The sequence below is a fragment of the Silene latifolia genome, chromosome 4 (genome assembly GCF_048544455.1).
Source record: "Silene latifolia isolate original U9 population chromosome 4, ASM4854445v1, whole genome shotgun sequence".
NCBI lineage: Eukaryota > Viridiplantae > Streptophyta > Magnoliopsida > Caryophyllales > Caryophyllaceae > Silene > Silene latifolia.
Window position 1 is genome coordinate 74,806,179 of NC_133529.1, and position 23,543 is coordinate 74,829,721.

At 37.7% G+C, this 23,543-nt stretch overlaps 1 non-coding gene across 1 annotated transcript; it reads left to right on the forward strand.

Annotated features, from left to right (window-relative positions):
- The first annotated feature begins 23,170 nt into the window (after positions 1 to 23,170).
- On the forward strand, positions 23,171 to 23,277 carry LOC141654084 (small nucleolar RNA R71). The gene has a single exon (XR_012547660.1). It is a non-coding gene; the product is annotated as a small nucleolar RNA R71 (small nucleolar RNA).
- The last annotated feature ends 266 nt before the right edge of the window (positions 23,278 to 23,543 follow it).

A 23,543-nucleotide genomic window follows, 5' to 3' on the forward strand; every position in this document is an offset into this window, starting at 1 on the left:
TGGGAGAGATTCTTTCCTTGAATCCTTGTTCTTCCATTTGTAAGGAAAGCTCAAGAACAAGTGAGAAGGAGAACTCACTTGTGCCCTAAATCCGAAACTACTATAGTAAGAATGACGATTTCTTCACTTGTCTTTTTAGTTTGCATGCATAAGATCTAGATTTAATTCATGACTAAATTAAATTGTAACATATATGAATATGTTGAAAACGAGATAATGATTTCTAACAAGCGGTATCAGAGCCTTAGGTTGTTTGCATGCAAATCGGTTATTGTTTTTCCGAGTTATAAGATTAACAAACAAAACTTATAAATTTGTGTTTATTATGAAATATCACGAAATTTATTTGCATGTTAAAGTTTCTGGTCCTAAAATGTATTTAGGATATTTTGGTTTATTTATGGATTTTATTGTTCATTTTATATAATAATGGCATTAAAATGTGATTTTTATGATAAAAATGTCATTTTTGGACTAAAAGTAGCTAAACTTCGATTTGTCCAGTGCTTTTTGGATATGTTTTCACATATATTATCTAATTTGGTTATAATGAAGTCTTTATGCATGATTTATGAATTTTTGATGAAAAATCACATAAATAGTGACTTTAATTAGTAAAAATTGCTAAAACATACTTCATGACTAAAGAAAAATGTCACATGTTGTATTTTATCATATATTTCAGATCTAAAAGTGAAAAGTTATAAAAAATAATTTTTCTCATATTTTTATGGTAATAATTGTTAAATCCGATAAACCGCAACATTGTTTTTCCTCGATAAATTTTCGAAATTTTTAACCTATGTTTTGAGCATTATGAGTGTCATGGTATTTTTCCAAAATGTTCATGAGTTTAAATTTCAAATTTCAAATTTATTTGAAATTTTATGATTTAATTTGAAGTTTCTGACATAATTTTGTATTTTAAGCCCATTAATGAACAATATTAAGAAATATATGTTAATTATTGTCAATATGTTAGTGGAGACTAATTTTGAGTCCTAAGTTGGTTAGGGTAATTAACTTGTACATAAATATGAATTTATGTAATTATTGTGATTATAAAAGGTTAATGACTCAGTGCTTGATTTTCGTCCTATTTCTTGTTGTACTACCTTCTATAAAACTGTCAGTAAAATTCTTTCTGGTAGACTTCAAAAGTTCCTCCCTGAAATTATTGGGCCTGAACAAGCAGCTTTTGTTCAAGCGAGGAACATTCATGAAAACATTATGCTCTCACAGGCTTTAGTTAAAGGCTATGATAGGAAACATTTAACTCCTAGGTGCCTTGTTGAAGTTGACATCCGCAAAGCTTTTGACTCCCTGCAATGGTCATTCATCAAGAATATGCTCCTGGCTTTTAACTTCCCTCCCTTATTCATTACCTGGATTATGGGATGTCTATCTAGTTCCTGGTTCTCTATAAAGCTGAATGGGGGTACTCATGGTTTCTTCAAAGGTTGTAGTGGTATAAGACAAGGTGATCCTCTTTCACCTTACATTTTTTTCTTAAGCATGGAGGTGCTTTCTAGGTATCTGAGGGTTATTTGTACTAAACCTTTGGTTTCTTATCACCCTAAATGCTCCAAGTTGGCCCTCACTCATCTCATCTTTGCGGATGATCTTATGATATTCACTAGAGGTGATGTTCCCTCTGTTCAAGCTGTACTAACTACTCTCAAAGATTTTTATAGTTGGTCTGGTCTTCATGCTAATATTGATAAGACTGACATTTACTTTGGGGGAGTTCATTCTACTATCAAAAATCAGATCCTCCATGCTACAGGTTTTTCTGAAGGTACTTTCCCATTCAGGTACCTTGGGCTTCCTTTGAACTCTGCCAGAAACACTATTGATATGTATGCTGCTCTTATCAGCAAAATTCAGGCTTCTGTCCAACACTGGTCATCAAAATTCTTATCCTATGCTGGAAAACTCCAACTGCTAAACTCTGTTATATTTGGTCTAGAGAATTTCTGGTGTGCAGGTGGACTCTTGCCTAAAAGTGTTCTTAAAATGATTAATAAGATGTGCAAAAATTTCTTTTGGGGAATTGCAGATAATAGTCAAAAGCTTATTATGAAGAGTTGGTCTAGTATTTGTTCCCCTAAGGATGAGGGGGGACTGGGGGTAAAGGAGATTCTGTCCTGGAATAAAGCGCTCATCAGTAAATGGATATGGCTACTTGATAAAAATCCAGTTAGTATATGGTGTCAATGGAACAAAGCTTATAATTACCCTCATTGTTCCATCTGGAAGCTGTCCTGCAAAGGGCATTTCTCTGAAAGTTTCAGGAGCATTCTCTCAGTAAAGGATGCTCTGGTCAGCTCTGTTGGTTCGTTACTTATGCTAGACAGCTGCTTGATTCCTGGACTAAATCTGGGAAGTTTGTTGCTCAGTCTGCTTATGATTGGTTCAGAGACAAACATCCCCTTCTAATCTGCTATAAGGCTATTGCTAGGAGGACTGTTGTGCCTAAGCATGGCATCATTACTTTACTGGCTATTCAGAAGAAGCTTGCCACTGTTGATTCCCTTCAAGCTAGAGGACTTGTATTGATGAATAGATGCATACTTTGCAAGAATGCTTGTGAATCTCACTCGCATCTCTTCTTTAAATGTCCTTTCTGTCATGAGGTTTGGCATGGGTTGCTGAATTGGATGCATATCTCTGGTCGCACTGATAACTATATCTATGAGCTTCTGTGAGCTAAGAGTAGAGGTAGTAGCAGACATTGGATAAACGCTTGGTTCTCTAGCTGCATTGCTGGTGCTATCTACTCTCTTTGGGGGGAACGGAATAGGAGGATTTTCAATGCCATAGAACCTACAACTGCCCAGCTCCTTCACTCCATCAAGTTCACTGTTAGTACATTTTTACTAAATGTCACTTTCCCTAAGCCTGATCCTAGGATTATTAATAGTCTTAGTGTTTCTTTGCCTCCCTCGTTTGTGGAGGCTTTAGGGGATATACTTTTGTAATGCAATGTATCCTTTTTCTTTACCTCTTGAGGATGAATAAGAGGATTATAACATTCTTGCAAAAAAAAAGGTTAAATCACGCAAATCCGTAAAAACCGATTAATATACGATATTGGCTCCTTAAAGGCGATTTAGCATAAAATTGGGCATGTTCATACATATTATAATGCTGCATTTTATTTATGATTGCCATTTTTAATTTTATGAAATTTTTGAATTATGTAATTTTACTTAGTATGGCCTTAGTTTTAATTGGTATTACCCGAAATGTATGGGAATATCGATTCGGTTGTAATTTATTGTGATCTCGAATCACCGTTTTGTAATTTAATAGATTTAAATTTTAATTACAAATGTATAATAGGAAATTATGTAATTTATTTATTTCGGAGTACCTTGAAGACGGTGCCACTCGAGAAGGCGATCCATTAAAGAAATTGTTGCCTTGAAATGCGTGCCAAGACCGAAGTTCAAGGGACCAAAGGAGTTGGTTTCCGAATTTGTAATAGTTTATTAGATTTACTATTCTTGGAAGGCCATGCTAGGATTTTATTTATGCTTTGCATTTTATTTATATGTTGCATGCATCGCTAAATCGCCATAACTAAAACATGCATTATCATTTTAATCGAGTTTATCAACCGTGTCAATTACAATTATCGTAGTTCAACGCTTTAGTTCACTTAAAACGTGATAGATAATAAATTGACATGACCTCTCGCTAAAATAAACAATTGAGACTTAGCCTTACCAAAAAGTAGAAACCATGAAAACCTATTTCGTGAGGGAGTGCACTCGGCCACACCGGGGTACAAACCTTGTTACGTAGGGGAAGTGGGTGATAAATGTCTATCCACCGAATTCATGTTGATGAGGGATTTATCGGCTACACCGTGCCCAAGTTAATGTGGGTTTGGATCATGGACACATTTATTCAAAATTTGGATTGAGCTCAACGGAAGTATTCGTGACCGTAGTTGCATGTGTTCCGGGCTAAAGATAAATGTTAATGTAATTTTATCGACCAAGAGTTCTAAAAGTAGAATCGATTAAAGAGTTAGTCCACCGAGTTATATTGATAAGGGATTTATCGGCCACACCGTGCCCAAGTTAATATGAATTTGGGTCTTGGAATCATTTATCAAGTTGGGTAGAGGTCACTAGATAAATGTTATAAAACTTGTTTGAATTAATATTTACAAAATATGATATTATAAACGACAAATGTTTTATTCCTTCTATTTTGTTTTGTAGATCACTTTTATTTCTCATAATAAATGGCCGCACCAAACACCAACGCCGCACCTCTCACTAATGCTTCATGGCTCCGATCCTTCATGGATCGTTGTAAACTTGAAAAGAATGGGTCAAATTTCTCCGATTGGGATGCCCAACTCATATTAGCCGCCCAAGGTGACGACAAGCTTCGTTACCTCACCGAGGCCTCTCCACCCGAACCTAATGCTAGGTCGAGTGCCGCCACTAGGGAAGCATATGAGGCTTACCACAAAGAGTCCGCCGCAATGAAAAATGTGTTAATTTTTGCGATGGAGGCGGATCTCCAAAGGAGAGCCTTTAAAATGGGCACCACTAATGAAATCTATTCCAAACTTATGACAATTTTTTCACAAACTCCGAGGATCGTCCAATATGAGGCGGCCTCGGCATTCTTTGATATCGATTTCAAGGAGGGCCAAAAGGTTAGCCCTCACGTGCTCAAATTGTTGGAGCTAGTTGAGACTTTGAAGATTCAAAAAGTTGAATTCCCCAAAGAGCTCATTGTAGATAGGATTCTACACTCCTTATCCAAAGTCAAAGCGTATGTTCAATTCCGGGTGAATTTTAACATGCAAGACAAGGACGTGTCTCTTGAAGAGTTGCACAAGTTACTTGTGCAAGCTGAAAGAGACATGGGGTTAAATGTTAACCCACCTAAGGATGTGCTTAATATAAGTACCAAGAGAAAGGGGAAGTTCAAGAAGAATGGGAAAAAGGGTAAGAGGCAAGCTCCCATGTCCACCAAGGCTAAGACTTTTGAAGCTAGCACTTCCAAGACCAAGAAGGGTCCTCTTGATAAATGCCATTATTGTAATGGTGTTGGACATTGGAAAAGGAATTGTTCCAAGTATCTTGGTGACATCAAAGCTGGAAAAATCACTCCAGTAGGTAAATGACTATCCTTTATTTTATGTTTCTAATTCAACTATGGTATTTTGATACAAAGTTGTGATAATGTATCCCCTTTTTATTGTAAATAGGGCCTCCTCCAAGCAAAGACAAAGGAAATGAAAAGCAAGCTTGAGAAATCATCAAGGAGCTAGGAGTAGCTTCCTATGAAGCTTGGCTTTTTATTATTGTCTTATTTTAAGTTATGTTTCGGATTTTTAGAACTATTTTGATTTCCGTGTTTGACATGGAAATGGATTTTGGATCCTTTCTAAACAATGGTTGTATTTTGGATAATGGTGGCTTGGTTTGCAACCCAAGTTACCCCTTTTATCGTATTTCTTTGTTCTAAAAATTCGTCTTTATATGCTTGCACATAGAAACATATGATCATCTACTTAAAGTGATCCAATAGACAACTATAATGATGGGATTCATTATATGTCCACAAGCTTAAGGCTTGTGTATGATCAATTATAAAATGATGTTGAGTTGATGAACTCTCCTAAAGGAATGTCAATTACCAAGTACACTCATCAAATCTAAAACTATTAGTCAATCTATGAGATAGTCCTCCTTATACTTCAAAATCATTATTTGTGTCTCATAAGCTATCTTTGAAAATCTAGTGTATTTATTCTAAAGATAGAGTGGGAGAAAAATGAAGACACAAAGAATACAAAGATTATTTGTATACTTGAGTATATGAGATCTACGAAAGAAAGAATGATTTGTATACCTAAATAGAAAGTATACACGAATAGATGAGATCTATGGTCTCGAATAGATGAGATCTACATGACAAAAGAGACCAAGTGAAGTAATCAAAAGAATATGTTCTCAAGATAACTACACGAGGAGACCAAAAGAAAGTTTTGGAAGAAAATGACTAAAGAAAAGTCTTAACAAAAGATTTGGCTAGTTTATGAACAACATTTGACCAAGAGTTTCAATATTAATATTTACTTAAGAGCCTAAATGAAACAAAGTTGCATCCTTGAAAATAAATGAGATTTATGACTAAAAGTTGCAAAGAAAGATATGCCGATATCTACAAGAGTTAAGTTAATTGTTAACCATGCTAGTGTCATTACTTAACCTCATTATGAAAATGAAATGGTTAAACCTCCTTCCGGAAAAGGGTATTTTGAGAAGGACGTGTATTACAAGAAATTCACATTTAAATAATGACATTGCTACGCATCATTATAAAATGAATGAGTTAGAGATTAAAAATCTCTTTCCATAAGTTTAAGATTGAAACCTTTTCTAAATAGGCATTTTGAAAAGATATGTTGGGAATATATTTGGTTTTATCTTAATAACTTGGCAAAGCAAAATGTATTTCAATTCTTGAAATATTTCGATTGAGTAGTCAATTGCGAAACATGTGGAATTGAGTGGGAGTTTGAAATTATCATGTGAAGACATGGAATTTAGTGGGAGCAATCATCTTGCAAAATTTATAACTCATTACTCATTGAGAATGACGAGGTAGTACTATCTTTCACAAAGAAGTATTTGAGTTTTTAATTCTGGATGAAAATGGACTATGATGAATCCAATCACATCATGGGATGTTGGATTGGTATTGAGATATACACATCAAATCAACGAGAAACGTAGGTTATTCATATCGATGAAAATGGAATTACCATAAGCAGTCATGGTCATTCATTGAACCTAAAAATGGTTGATCACATGATTAAAAATTATTAATGTTTCCGCCATTAGAATAATCATGCACATGTCCAATAATGAATCATATGCATAAGAGCATGATGAGTTATTGGCAAGCCATAGAAGAATCGTCATGAATTCTCGAGGAGAACTAATGAGCTATTCCAGTGTTGGACAGAACACTCTATTATGTGACAAGAAGTTGCACATATTGAAGTTCGAACACACGTAAGGATTTATGAAAATCCTAAGCTATTCAAGCTAAAAGGAGAAATAAGAAGTTTGAAAAAGATACTTGTTATAGTAAGAAATTACTCAAAACTAGTATTTTCTAATATGCTAGGACTTATGAGAAGTGCTAGGCTAATCATCTTGACAATTGTTGCAAGACCCTACAAAACGTATACCTAGTGCATTGCAAGTTGGTAGAACACTTGACCAGTGCAAGTTATATTATCGACCATAATTCGTTGGTTATGTGATAAACAACAAGAAAGTTCTTTCAAGATAAAGAACCCAAACCTAGGTTGGGAACCTATATGTGTACTTGGTAAGGTTCATGCTATGAGAGATAACATGAATATAAATGAAAGTGCAATACAAGAAGTATGAACACATGGACACATGGTATGTTAAACTTCTATTGCAATCGACTAGTGTTTACACACTTACGATATACATAACAAGGTTGTAATATGGTATTGACTACCCGAATGTGATGTCGACATTCGTCGTTTGAGTTATTATTAACTCACCTTATACTTTGTTACATCCAAACGGGTTGTAGAGACAATTGAACCCCGTTAAAGTGAACACGGATTAGCATTGTATTCGCCCATAGTCACTTACATGAGGTGACGTCTCGAAGTGACTAGAGTGTGATGTGATTGATGGCAAGTTCAAGTGCTATGGAGTCATGTGAGATGACTAGTCGATCACATAGGCAGACTGTTGGGAACACTTTGTCGGGCCTTATGACCGCTTATAGAGTTCTGGCAAATTTATATAGCCTGGTCGTGGCGAGAGCTACTATAGTATTCTAATGAGTCGATTCTTTTGACTAAAGACTGTTCGCCTAAGGTGGCACAGTTTCAGATTAACTTTGATTTATGTTACTACGACCTTCGTAAATGGGGTCAAATGGGCATATTTTGGGTTATGATGGCTGTGGCTAGTCGAAGGGAATAAGTGCGATAAGAATTATCCACCCCTTGTCAGGATTATAACAATATCTCAGGGCCACTCGAGGAGTAATGAACTGGAAATGCGTGGCCACGCTCGGAAGGTATCCATGGTGGATAATTCTGGTCAATCAGTTATTCTCCAGATCGAGGAAACCACTCTCGATATGATCACTTGCAAGTACGACCCGAAAGACACCTTGCATTGAGTGGGAGATAGTAATAGGACAAGAGAATTGGTGACGCACACTTGTCGAGGACAAGTGGGATATTGTTGGAATATGTGTCCTCCGACAATAATGCGATCACAACTGTCGATCATGATGATCACATGTTTAAATCTCATATTAAGAATACATGAGGGAAGTAATATTTTACAGTCAACTGGTCCACACATATCGGTAATGATTGGCTGACTAGAGTTTGACATTACTGTCGTGCGACGGTGGTGATCAGTTGATCCCCTTAGGTCATACTTAAAGGGTAACACTCTTAATTGAATATTTAATTGATCGTATGACGATACGAGTTAATTAAATTACTTAAAAATTGACGGACGATTTTGGAAGTAATATTTACGTGTCTCATTGTAATTTGATTAAATAAGATACGGTCTAAGTGATCGAATTGTTTTATTACTTAAATGAAATTATTGTTTACGGAAACAATTGAAACGGAATGAATAAATTATTATAAATACAGAATGTTGTAGTTTATAATTCGGAAACACTTTTTGGTACAAGTAATTATGAATTACTATGTTAATTTTTATAAGTGACATATTTTATTAATATGTTGATTTTTAATTGTTAAAAATACATTTTATATGTAAGATGTCATGAAACATGTTACATGTGACAAATAAATTGTAAAATGGACTTTCCATTTTACAATATATGTACCGAAATAATGGTGTGGGTTGGGGTTTTTATTATGTTTTATAATATATAAGGAGCATAATGATTAAACCCAAATTCTAGCCATGCACACCTATTTGCTTTTGTGAAGAGCATCTTGGTCATGCATTGGCCATTGCCCCTTCCCCATACCCGGTTTCCCAACCTAGCAAGCAAAGGGTTTTTACCCTTTATAATCTCTATAATGCACATAATATCACAACTAGTGTTGTGCATCATTATTATTCATTCATAAAATAACTTATAGAAGTTTAGAAAGAGAAATAAATACTCCAAAATTCATCCTCTCTTGGCCGAAATTTTCAAGAGGACAAAACAATATTTTGGGTCAATTTTTAGTAAGATTAATATTCTTCTAGTTCAAATAATATTAGTTTTTAAGAGGTTATCTTGGGTATTCATCTTTGGGAGGGATTCTTTCCTTGAATCCTTGTTCTTCCATTTGTAAGGAAAGCTCAAGAACAAGTGAGAAGGAGAACTCACTTGTGCCCTAAATCCGAAACTACTATAGTAAGAATGACGATTTCTTCACTTGTCTTTTTAGTTTTCATGCATAAGATCTAGATTTAATTCATGACTAAATTAAATTGTAACATATATGAATATGTTGAAAACGAGATAATGATTTCTAACATATTGCTCATGCGCAGGAATATGATCAACTTCTAAGGGCGTTGACATGCTTTTTAGAGGACAACGGATATTCATTTAGGAAAATTTGTTTCATTTATGCCTTTTAAGACAATTTAAAGTTTTTTTTGGACAATTGCAATTTTAATTCGGTTTTGATGTAATAGTTAGTATAATAAGAAATTTAACTTGCTTTCGTATGTAGTAGCTTGTCTTTCATAGGTACTTTGCTACTTGGATTGAACTTTACCCCATTTTCAAGCTAGCTTGGAGGAGGTTCTACGTGGTTTTATGCTTTCTTTCCTTTCTTTATTTTCGCATGTGTCATCCCATCTCCCCTTGTTGGGTGTCCTTCTTTGTTTAACACATTGAGGACAATGTGTTGTTCTAGCTTGGGGGAGGGATTTAGTGAGTGTAGTTATGGGAAATATAAAAACCTAAAAATTTGAAAATTGAAAAAAATTTCATAAGAAATGTTTGTTCTGTTCACCCTTTTGTCTTATGCATAATGTCATCTTTCCTTGAATTTTCCTTATTTTAAGCTAATGAATCTCGCATTTTACGGGTTTGCTTACATGAGGATGTCTTGACATAGTGGGTGACGGATGTATTTTGGACAAAATAGACTTGATCTTGACATTGGTAAGGTACGTATATGGTAAAGTAAAGCCTCCAAAGGCCGGTGCATCTATATCCTGTCTCATCTAGGTGTGTGTAGTTTCTCCTCTTGGTGTGCGTTACATCTATACGCACAATTATGGTCTTTGTTCAACTTCTTAAGAATTTTGCTATCATGATTGCATTAATTTTGAAGCCATTCTCTTGTCGGCTTACATATATTGCCCAAAAATTACCCTCTTCCCTAGTCACATATAAATTTGCCTACCTTTGTTGAGCTAGTAATTTACTACTTGTGTTGGGATGCTCTTATCTTTGGGATATGGTTATTTATCATTATTGTGAGCATTGTTGTTACGGGATTTTTGAATTCCCGTAACTTGGTGAATGGAGGTGAAAGAAAAAAAGGGAAAAGAAAAGAATTGAGAAAAAATGCAAAAAGAAATGAAAAAGAAAGAAAGAAGTATGAAAAAAAAATGACAAATGATGAAAACGAAAAAGAAATAAATGTGAGTTGCTTCCATGTTTGAGATATATTATTTTTGGGAAGTAGTCTTTTGTGCTTTAATGAAGCCATTCAATCATCATCCTATATTTGGCTCTAGTTCTTGCTCTTGGGAAAGGTTAAGGTTTGGAATAAGCATCCTTGCACTTTTTGGTTAGTTACCAACTTGACATTAGCTCTACATGACCAAAAACATTTGTCCACCTTCTTACCTATATCCCCTAGCCTTCTTCTTTCTTTTTAGCTTCTTTTCTTGTGCATATTTGATCATGATTAGCATTATCTTGTTGATTTGGAATGTCTACCATACTAGATTGCGGGCGCATTCTCTTGAGTTGTAGATATAAGAGTGTCACATTCACATATAATTGCCTTATTCATAATATGAGTGTGAATGTTTTTCCCGTGAGGAGTCCGATGTCAATAAGATCACGCAAGAGTTGAAATGTCCATGTGAAGTCCTGTGTGTTGCGCCGTCATGTAAATCTCATCCATGTTGTTGCATTTTCCCTATGCTCATGTTGTTTCAGAATTTGATTCATTAAGCTTTAAAGGTTACTTGACGGGAATTGCATTTGGATAAGATGATTTTTTCTTGTACCCTTGTCCTTATCATGCATTGTATTGTGAGCTTACTTGAGGATAAGCAAGGGTTTAGCTTGGGGGAGTTTGATAAGTCCATTATATATATATATTTTAACCCCCTATTTTAGCTCTATTTTACATGTCATTTACACTATGTTAGTGATTTAATGAGCTAATTCCGTGTTCTAGTTGTGTTTGCTTGTTCTTCTTGTGTTTTGTAGGAAATTAAGCTTTTAATAGATTTTCCCGTCAAATTAGCATTCACCCAAGTTCACGAGGCTAATGAGAGCAAGTCTTGATCATGCAAAGGAGTTTCGGGAAGCATAGGGGCATTTTAGGAAGAAATTGGAAAACCCGAGCAAGATCAGGAAACCAATCTTATGGTCGGTTTGTCGTCGAAAGTTACCTAGACCAAAACAATATTTATAACTTCACAAACTACTCTACTCTTAGTAAAGAGGTAAGTAAAGGTTGGATCCCAAGGGACAGGTATTGATGTAGGATTTTCGATTGCAAATGGTTGTGTCTAAGGGTGTCACAATTTGGGTTGAGGTAGGAGATCAACTAAACTAATCAACAATGTAAATAAAGTAATGAAAATAAGCCAGATGATTAAAATGAGTTGTAAACAATTGTTTAAAAGCACTAGGGTGTCATGGGTTCATAGGGGATTCATGGGATTTGATCATACAAACATTTTCTCCTCTAGATGCAAGCACTTAGGGGTCGTTTGGTTCAAGAAGGTAGAATAGAATGGATTAGAATCTCATACCATAGAGGTATGGATTGAGATCCCCATACCACTCTAAACATGTTTGGTATGTTTATTTGTTACACTATGTGGGAATTGAGTTGGAAACTTGGGTGAAAACTTAGGTATGAGATTCTAGGGGGTTGGAATGGAGTTAGAATCCATCAGGTATCTAACTCCATTCCAAAACAAGCCAACCAAACACTAGATTTGCCCAAATCCATTCCTATCAATTCCATACCCCTCAACCAAACAACCCCTTATTGTTGTGATGGGATCGAGTTGGTTTATGTCTTACAATCCCTAAGAAGGTTTGGGTCCCGGAGCCGAATCGATTAGATTGTACAACACCTACAAGTCGACTTAATCCTCCCTATCCAACTAATGCATGGTCTAATGAGACTCGAGTTAGTTTATGTCTTACAAGTCTCATTGAAAAGGTAAGTGATGGGTAAAAAATGCAAGGATTCATAGGCTCGCATTTCATCAAACATAACATGTGCATAAGTTGAAATCGCAACAAGCAAGCAAATTAATTATGAAAACATATTAGATTAAGCATGAATCAATCCCCATGTTGGTTTTCCCTAATTCCCCATTAACCCTAGTTAAGGAAACTACTCACTCATTATCAAGTTTAACATGTTAACAAGGTTGTCAATCATACTAGCAAGGCAAAACATGATGAACAAATGAAGATGATTAACAATAATTAAAAAGGGATTAAGAGAGAATTATACCTATAAAGATGATTCCAAATAATAAAGCAAAGAATAATAGAAGTACTTGATGATTGATGGAAGGTTGTCAATCCTACAAATAAACCCCAAATAATCTTTTAATTACCCAAAATAAATGATGAACAATAGAGAAATTAAGGAAAGATTAAGAAATGAGATTTGTATTAATGCTAAATTAAGAATTGATTACAAGATTAAGAGAGTATTGAGACATGATTAAGATAAGATTAAGATCCTATTAAGATGACATGCTAATCTAGGTAGTACAATGGGGTATTTATACTAGAGATTAGGTACAAGAATTAGGGTTACCAAGGGCTTAAATGACTATTAAGACCCTTAAGAAAAGTTGAGGAAGTGCTCCTCTCCAAGGAGATGCTCATCTCCGTTTTGGTAGTCTTCAGGAAATCTGCGCGTCCCGAGCGTCTAGGCAGTAAGCACGGTGGGTTCTACAAGGGAATCCGAGAGGATCAGGGGAGAGACGCTCAGATTTATTGGCCTCAAGACGAGGGTCTTGGCATCGGGATGCTCGGATTGGTTGGCTGGGAGACGCTCGTCCTGGGCAGGGAGACGCCCGGATCCTGGGTCAGCACTTCTCTTTTCTTCTTTCCTCAACAATCCCCGGGGATCTTGTTGGGGATGCAAGGATCCTTTCATCATTGCCCAATCTACTTTATTATCTACATAAGCCTTCTAGTATCGTCTTCCCTTTGATGCTTGGTCATTGAATTCGATCAATTTAACTCCATTTTGCCATGAAAATGCAAGGTTTGCACTCCTTTTCTACCAAGGGAACAAAACCTCAAAGAATATGCAAAACGGAAAACTAAAGATAGTAAATGACCCAATTATGCACTAAAAAGCATAGGAACGAGGCTAATTCGGGGACTAAATATGCTTAAATATGAGTCGCATCAAATATCCCCAAACCGAACCTTTGCTCGTCCCGAGTAAAGAGGTGACAAAAACTAGGACCCTTATTCAAACTAACCTACTAATATAGCCGATGCGAGACAATTAGGGGTCTCACTCTGCCCCTTCAACTCACAACAAGACAACCATGAGGTAGGATGCCTTCTTGCAAGGCAAGGTGGGGCTTGCCAAAATGGCGACACATCCAAGCATTAAAGCACACAAAAACAAGTAATGGATGCATCTACAAAAATGAATAGCCACTTTCCTCATCTAAGTGGCGGAAATTATCTACAAGGGAAGCAATCTAAGGGTACACATTCCATCACATATACGGTTTCTTCAAACTACTGCGCCTAGAAGGATACTAATAAATCACCTCCAAGTTGTGTCAAGCTAGGGTACCTTTGTCCTCAATCGTTAAATGCTTTCGTCAAGAGTAGACTCCCTATGGTGTTAGAAACACTGGAGGATCGCGGAATTCCCCCTCTTGCCTAGACAAGAAGAAGGGTCGTCCTCTCTCTACCATGTACAAAAGTGGATATGATGGATAAGGGATCAATAGAATTTGAGTTTCATATGGGAGTTTGCTTTGTTGTTGTTTTTTTTTTTTCCAAATTTCTTGTGGCATTAACATTTTGAGAACATTTATTTTGCCATTTCTTTTGATGTTTGGCATTTTCAACACTTGACAACTTTTCAACTTTTTCTTGCATTTTCTTTCGAACATTTTCAAAGCTACCCCATTTGTAGTGAGGGTGCTTATTTTTGAAGCATAGGAGTTTTCATTTTTGTTACTCCTCTTTTATTTGATGCAATTGCAAACTTTTTTACTTTTATTTCATTTCTTGAACTCAAATTTTGAACAATTTTTGTGCCCATTCCCTTTGATGACAAAATGTGGTAGAACATGGATGATGGTTGCATGGTTTCAAGGGTCACCTTGGAATAAACGGTAGCCAAGGAGTTATCACACCACAAGGTACTCTTGACTAGGCCTTAATCCAAGGGTCAAAGGATACTAGCATGACACATCCTAGAGTGTTTTACAAGCATTCTAACAAGCAAAAGTCTTAAGAAGAAAAAGTATCTACAAGGGCCTTATATACACTTGTCAAGCTTCCCAAATAGATGGTTTCACAAAATTTTTCCTAACATGCAACTATATGCCATGATGCAACTAACATATATACATCCTAATGCATATGCCTCTACCAACTAGTATGCTAAATAATCTAAATGCAATCCTAAATTCACATTGTTTATACCGCATCAATCAAAATAAAGCCACATAGTCATTAACATAAAGAGGAAAAAGGAGATTGGAAAGATCATACCATGCGGTCTTCAATATCCTCATGTCTCGGATGTGGCGTAGTCGATCAATGTGAAAAAGGATGAACAAACACAATATATACAAGACAATATATACAAGACTACACTATAAAGGAAATGAACACATTTTTGGGTTTCTGAATTTTTCAAATTTTTATGGGTTTTATGATTTATGAAATAAAAAGACATGTTTTTATGTTTTTCAAGATTTTTCAATTTTTATCATTTTTGTTTTTAGAAGTCATGTTATAATTTCCCATCCCCACACTAGTATGAGCATTGTCCTCAATGGCCAATACGATAGGAAATTATGCAATTTATATGAAATGCATGATTTCTAAACTAAATGCAAACTATATAACATATAAACAAGTGATGCAACTATACTATATGATGCATGAGTTTTTGTTTTGGTTGGAGATCATAATTTAGATTAGCTCCCAATGCATATGCATAAACTTCCCCAAACCAAAATAGACACTATTGCTAATGTCAAAAATTGGGGGAGTTCATGCATAAAGATGCTATGCATGAAACTACAATTGTCATTTTGGATTATGAATGTGGGAACAATAAAAGAAACACCGCAATGGGACCGAGGTGTGAGTCCTCTAGACGATGCTAGGACTCAAAAATCATGATCAAGACAAAAATTATATGAAAAACAAGAGAAATGAACAAACTTTAAAGGAGGTGTAGGAAACTCACAAAGTAATGTGGTATCCTCCCAAGAGCTTGCTAATCCTCAATCTTCGCCCATGGCGTCATCACTATCATCTCCATCATCATCAACCTCTTCACTAGAATCAACCTCCATAGATCCAGAGTTATCATCACTTGCACTTGAACTTCCTTCTTCTTCCTCACTACCCTCTTCTTCTTCACCTTCTTCATTTTCTTCACCTTCTTTTCCACCACTCTCAACAACAACGACCTCCTCTTCACCCAAGCTAGCACCCCTAGAAGCACTAGGAAAGAAGACTTCCCTATCCGCCCAACTAGGCAAAGGACAAGATGGGTCAAGAAGTCCTTGCCTAGCTAGATGTAGGAGGGGCGGATATTGTGCTCTATAAGCATCGACTCTATCCTCATAAGCTTGCTTGTGCATTTGTTGCATCAAAAGAGTCAAGTAGTTATTCCCTGCCTTAACATTTTCAGGTTGAAAATCATGGTAGGTGAATGGGTAGGGTGGAGTGATAATAGAGGAGGAGGGCTCGGCAATGTCCTCCCTTTGATGTTGTATAAAGTAATCGGCTTCCTCGGAGAGTGGGAGAAGGTAGTGTGGCCTATGGACATTTAATCGGCAAATTTTGTTCGGTAAAGTGAAGGACTTGGCATCTTTTGTTAACCACCCAAATTTGTCGTCAAGAGTGTCGTTCTTGACCCATTTGAATTTTTAAACCATGGTGGCTAGATCAATGATATGGCCTCCCTTAACCGGTTTATAAGTTCCATCTTTGTTGAAGTCCCGGTTGAAGTGTTTTGCCAAATAAGTTACCAATCCCCAATTAACAATAAAGGTCGTGCCTTCCTTTCCTTGGTCGATATTGAGCCACCTCTCGATCAAAAGTCGAAGAATGTTGTACCTCTTGGTGAACTCTCTACCAACATTCAAGGTTGACTCGAGATAAACAAAATCAAGCTCGGTGAAGTGGTTTGTTCCCTTTCTAGCAATCAAAGTATGCCCAACAACCTTGTGCCACACCCTTATACCCGGATGATGGACATAAAGGGCACGACAATCATGGTAAGATGTAAACTTTCTTCCGGTAATAGCCTTCCATAAGGGAGCGGGATCATATTTTGTGACGGCTTTCTTCACATAGGTCAAGTCATTGCTAAGGCCAAAAACTTTACCAAACTCGTCATAAGACATTTTCCTATCAACATTCTCAAGGCGGAATTCAATGTTTGTTCGAGTCTCCACCTTTGTAACTTGAAATGAGCTTAAAAACTCAAAGGTGAGGGATGAGTAGGTCAACTCTTGCATATTAAACAAAGTAAGCAATCCCATGGACTCGACGAAATTCTTGGTTTGTTCTAAGACACCCAATTTGGTCAAAGTCTCTTGGCATATGAATTTGGTGGGTAAAATAGATTTCTTAGCAAGAGATAAAAATTTCTTCCTATGGGTGATACCCGTCGTTGTGAGCACCAAAAATAAATTTATAATTCCTATTAAGACTAACCTAGGCTAGTGGTAACAGGGTCGAACCACAAGGAGGCGAATGTAATTAATAGCTGTCTATTTCTAGTCTAAGGTAACGATTGTGGGGGTTGAATTGATTTTGTCTACAGCTAAAGGAAATAAAAGACAATAAACTAAATAAATGGATTAAACAGACAAAAGAGGGCTACTAGGATGGTCGGTTCGTTATAGTTTCGGCGGCAGCATACTAAACAGGTCTAAATCAAACACATGTGAGGCGGGAAAACAAGAGGTCCTCTCAGTCCACTCTTAACAGATAGCATCTTTCGATATCGCTATAAGTCCCTAATATCACTAATACTGACTCTCGTCCTGAAAAGTGACTAACGGTCTAAACTCTACCTATCTTTCGATCTCAGCATAGTTTAGTCCTTTTAATTGGTGATCTAACAACTTTCCCTATCTTTCGATCTAATGGGTCAGTCATATAATAAGCATTCAACTAGTCGCATGCGTTCGATTCGTTAAATACAACATTTAAACCAATTAAAACGAGGGTAAACCTCACGTGGTCAGTCGATCGGCCAGGTATGGCAGTCGATCGACTGACACGCGATTTCAGTCCAAATTATTCTACGCCGCCTACGCTATAATTCCCCTACATCCTAGCACAATTAATTTAGCTACTCATGGTACTGATAAAAACAACAATAATCATAACGATATAAACTGTTGAATTCATGCTTGAAGTAATCAAATAACAAATAGCGATAAACGATAATTGGCTTTGGATACTAACTAGCAATTCTATACTAACAACGAAACAGGAGTGAATCGAAATAAGGCTGAAGGAATACCGAAACTGCAGAGGAACGATTAAGAGTAAGAACGAAAATCCAATACTAAAAACAATAATCCGAACCCTAATTATTTGAATGATAAAAACTGAATGTTACTGTGTAAAAACTTAGATAAAAATCGGATACCTAAACTGATGTTCTAGGTTACGTTATATAGCAAATATACGTAACACTTATTATCAAAACCTAAACACAATGGGCTTGTGCTTCCTCGGTCTTTTAATTCTCGTATGGGATAGCGGCTCGGTCGATCGACTAAGCATGGCAGTCGATCGACTGCCCTTCAGTGTACAGTAGCTTCTGGAACCCGCAGGTTGGTCGATCGACTGAAGGTAGTGGTCGATCGACTGGAGTAGCTGACACTTGACTTCTATAATCTCGTGGATTTGTCTTTTGGGCCTTGAAATGCGCACCAAGCTTATTCCTTAAGTGAATCCTTCACGTCAAATACAATGCAGGATAGTCGGGGACGGATTTAGCTCAATTTCCGTTGAATTCTTCACATTTCTGCGATAAAGTACAAAAACACGAAAGTAGACGGAAATGGGGGAAATGGTAGCTTAAACTACACAAATGAGTTCTGAAATGCGTGTAAAATGAGGTGTAAAACATCATATAAAAGACACGCATCAAACTTCCCCAAACCAAACCCTTGCTTGTCCCCAAGCAAGAATAAGACTCGATCTATTGACCTAATGGAACGAGTTCAATCTCAGAGCGAATTGCAACATGTAAAGCCTAGACCATTTTAATGCAATAACCAAAAATCAATTAGCAACTATGAATCATGCAACCGAGTTATGGAGTCATTAAAACTGCTGAACCGTTGACTACAGAGACTTATCAAATTGGACTCTCGCGGGTCGCTCAAATCACTCAAATAAGCACAAGGTGAATAATGTATCGATAGAAAGAATTCATTTTGTAAAGATTCTCACCTAATTACGACCTATAAGAACATGCCTGCAATATAATATGAAAGTAATCTCTATGAGCGTACATATGCATACCAACCAACAAAAGACCATGACACATGCCGAGGTAAATATGGATATGTGAGGTATGGGTAAGAAGAGGCAAAACGTTTATGGTAAAGTGGAGGTACAGATGATCAAGCTAGTACCTAAACGGGACCATATGGTAACATCCAACTTCTTGCTCATAATCAAACGAAACGGTGCTATAGCAAGCACTAAACTCACAATCTCCGGTATAAAAGTAATCAACCAACTCCCCATAAGATATAAATAAAACATGGGAGCAAAACTCGCCATAGAATAAAACTTAAATCATGCGAATTGATTTTCTTTTCTTCTCGGACCTCAGTCGATCGACCAATGATGGCAGTCGATCGACCGTATTAAACAGCACAACACTCTCTTTTTTTTCTTTTCGAATCATTTTTCAACTTTTTTTTTCTTTTCTATTTCTTTTTGTTCTTTCTTTCCTTTCCCATTTTCCAATCATCATCTCAACAGAGCATATGCCACCAAAAACGAGTAACAATCCCAAAAACTAAACTACTAGCTTGATAAAGGCAGGCTAAATGTAAGATGTAGTAAATAGGACAAAAAGGCTATTTTGGCAGTGTGGAGCTTATGGGTAAAATGAGAAAAGGGAAACCTCTACCACATGTGTCAACAAACCACAGACCGAATGCATACAGGTATTAAGTAGATCAAGTTCATATTTATGCACATTTATGTAACATGTCTCATAAGGAGTACTACTCACATTCCTAGATAAACCGGTCATGAATGACACCAGTTATAAGATCTAAATCTCAAAATATAAGTAGTTTGCCAAAAATCTAAGTCAAGTCTCAAGTTCAGCAAATAGTTTAACGAAAACTCGGGGACTATGCATATGATTCTACTAATAACATGTTAATTAGCAAGGCTCAGGCAAAAACAGTTGCAGATGCAATATCATCATGGAAATACTACCGTTCCGACTCGACCTATATGCTAAAATAAACGTGCATTTTTATTGAAATTTTTGAAATTGTTTTCAATTTTTTTTGAATTTTTGATATATATGAGAAATGGAATAAACAATGCAAAACAAAATGTAAACGTGAATGCAAGCAAATGAAATGCGACGCAAAACCCTTCCCCAAACCAAATCGCACAATGTCCCCATTGTGCAAAATCATGTGATGAAATAAACAAGGAACGGGAATTTGCGTAAAATGAAATAAATAAATATGACATGAAGTGGAAATCGGGAACTCACAAGACTTTAAGCGCAGAAAAGAGGAAACCTCCCCAAACCAGCGTGAGCTAGGAGGTTTCAGTAGCTAGCAGTGCTACCAATAAATACCTGAAATGACAAACAAAGTATCACGCATAAAATCGAGAAAGCAATAAAGAAGCGGTATTTTGTGCATAATTGAGAAAATTAGAAGAAATAAATATTGACGGAAGATAAGGTGGAGTAGAAAACTCCCTCAATTCCGCAAATCAACCAAACACAGTAGGGGAGAGGTCGTGAACAAGTACAGCAGTGCAGGGCGGTCGATCGACCATAGTAGGCAGTCGATCGACTGGAAATACTGCTGTAATTTTCTGATTTCTTCATATTTGCTCAATTACTTGAGCTAAGGAGGTCTAAAACCTGCAAATGCACAATAATACGCGCCCAAAATTGCGCAAAACCCAAAGTAACCATCTAAAGAGTTTAAAATCCTAAGCAAACGGAAACGGCGAAGTTTCGCGCACACAAAACAATAAATAAAAAGGTTCAACGAAAGCAATAAATTGTAAATGTTTTAAAGAGGTCTCAATCAACTAATAGTTGATCAAGAACGGCCATGAAATGGCCCACTTGGTCGGCTTCTGGCTACAAGAGGTAGCCTCAACGGTGCTCATCTTCTCAGCTGCACCCTTCTTGACCTCAGCATCCGCAGAACTCAACGGATCAACAGCTTCTATATCTCCCCAGTCAATGATCTCTACGGACTCGTCAGAATCCAAATCGGACTCTCTTACTTTGACTGGCTCATCTTCTAGCTCCTCGTCAGTGCCATAGCTCAGGCACCCTAGACCGCCTCTCCAAACGATTTGCTCCGTCACAGCTGGAACAACCCGCGGCTCTTCCTTCCCCAAACCAGCTCCTGCAATGTCTAAACAACAGAATCTTCCTCCTTCTTGCTCCCAGTCTGGGGCGGAGGTATTACAACAGAAACAGGAATAGAGATAGGCATGTCAGGAAGCACAAAGTATGATTTCTTTTCAGAAACCGTATTACAGGTGACAGGCCACATGGGGTCCTTTTTCTTAGCTGTCTGAGCAAAGACAATAGAGTGCTTCCCCACTTTAAAGGTCAGGGTCTCAGAGCCAACATCAATAACTGCACCAACAGTGTGTAGAAATGGACTACCTAAAATAATGGGAATGTGGGCATCTTCGGGCATATCGAGCACCACGAAGTCAACAGGGAAGAAAAACTTCCCTATTTGCACTGGGATGTCCTCTAGGACTCCTATAGGCTGGACCGCAGATCGGTCAGCCATCTGTATTGTCATGTCTGTGACTGCAAACCTAGTCAATTTGAGCTTTCTAGCAAGACTCAAGGGTATGACGCTAATACTAGCTCCTAGGTCACATAATGCCTTCTCAATTGAGAAGGTACCTATATTACAAGGAACAGAAAAACTGCCTGGGTCAGCTAGTTTGTGGGGTGCCGTATGAGTCAAATAGGAGCATGACTCCTCAGTGAGTGCTACAGTATGCACAGTTTCAAGTGAATTTTTCTTACTCAAGAGTTGTTTCATGAATTTAGTGTAAGCAGGCACTTGATTGACCAACTCAAGGAAAGGAACTTGTACATTCAAACTACGAATAACTTTTTCAAATTTATTGAAAGATACCTGTTCCTTTGTCGGCACTAGTCCTTCCGGATATGGGGCTATAAGAAGTAACTTGGCCCTCTCCTCTAAATCTCTCATGCCGGCATCCGTGGACTTAGGCTGAAAGTCCACCACCTTCTCTTTGTTGAAGCTTGACCCCTCTTCAGACCGTCTCAAATGGGAACCATTGATTGACATAGGGTCGTACTTCGGAACCGGGACTGACCCATCAGCACTCGGGTCTTGCCCCAATACTCTCGGAGTTGTCGTACCCCGAAATAAGTGGTCTCTCAAATTATTGGGCATTGGAGGACGAAATTGCTCACTCCCAAGAAGGTTCGGCCGATCGACCAGATTGGTCATCGATCGACCGGTTTCAACAGCACGTAAGCCCGTAACACGCACCGCCGATCGATCGACGTATATCGCCGATCGATCGATATACCGGCGACGCCTTTTTCTTTCCTTTGTTCGTTCCAGCTTTGTTTTGACTTGGTTCCGGCTTATCTTTTCCAGGGGCATCCTCAATCATAGCAGGCCCCTCCAGGGTAGACCCGCTCCTCAAAGTAATGGCATTAAGGGTCTCCTTTTAGTCAGTTTGAGTCGGTAAGTGTCCCGGAGCTCGAGTGGTATTCTTGCTAGCCAATTGAGCAATTTGGCTCTCTAGTAGCTTCATCCCGGCCTCTCTAGCTTGGGACTCTTTTAGCAACAAGTTCTTAAATTCAGCAAAGTCGGAATTTTGTGTTTGTTGCTACTGCGGCACATAGGGAGGTTTTTGATATTGTTGTTGCTTATGATGAGGGGGCACATAAGCTTGCTGCTGCTGTTGTTGTGGAGGTTGAGTCGGATTCAGGAAATTTTGGCTACTCCACCTCAAGTTTGGGTGGACATTCGGCTCATAGTACGTGTTTGTCTGCCTATAATGTTGAAAGGCAGCACAAAACTCGAAGGGACTAGGACAATTTTCTGAAACATGTCCCTCAGCTCCACATCTTCTACAGACGAAAGGACCGTCTGAAACAGCATTCACATGATACATCCCTCCTTTTGAAGCTCCTCCCAATTCATATTTGTCAAACCTCGCCGTGAGAGCTTCAAGCGCAGCTACATAAGGAGATTCAGCACTCCTTCTTTGATTCCCTCTGGAATTCCCATACTCAGCTTTGTGGGTGGCTAAGTCATCAATGATCTTCCACCCCTTAGTCTCTCCCATATTTTCAGTAAATCGGCCATTGGCTGCAGCATCCAAGATAGCCCTCTGATCGTCGTACAACCCATTATAGAACTGATTGCACAAGCTCCATTTTTCGAACCCATGGTGCGGAATGGTTCGCACCAGCTTCTTAAAACGGACCCATGCTTCATGAAAGTTCTCATCCGGCCCCTGTTTAAAGCTCGTGATCTGAGCTCTAATGGCAGTCGTCTTTGAGGCAGAGAAGTATTTCTTGTAGAATGCCAAGGCCAAGAAATTCCAGTCGGTGATCCCATGAGCAGCTCGATCCAGATATCTGTACCACTCCCTTGCAGCATCGCGGAGTGAGAATATAAACATAGTTTCCTTTATCTGGTCCTGGGTCACACTGGTCGGCGGGGGTATAGAGCAGCAATAATCGATAAATATCTCCATATGCTTAGCTGCATCTTCAGTTGCAGCTCCCCCAAATTGGTTTCTCTCAACCAAGT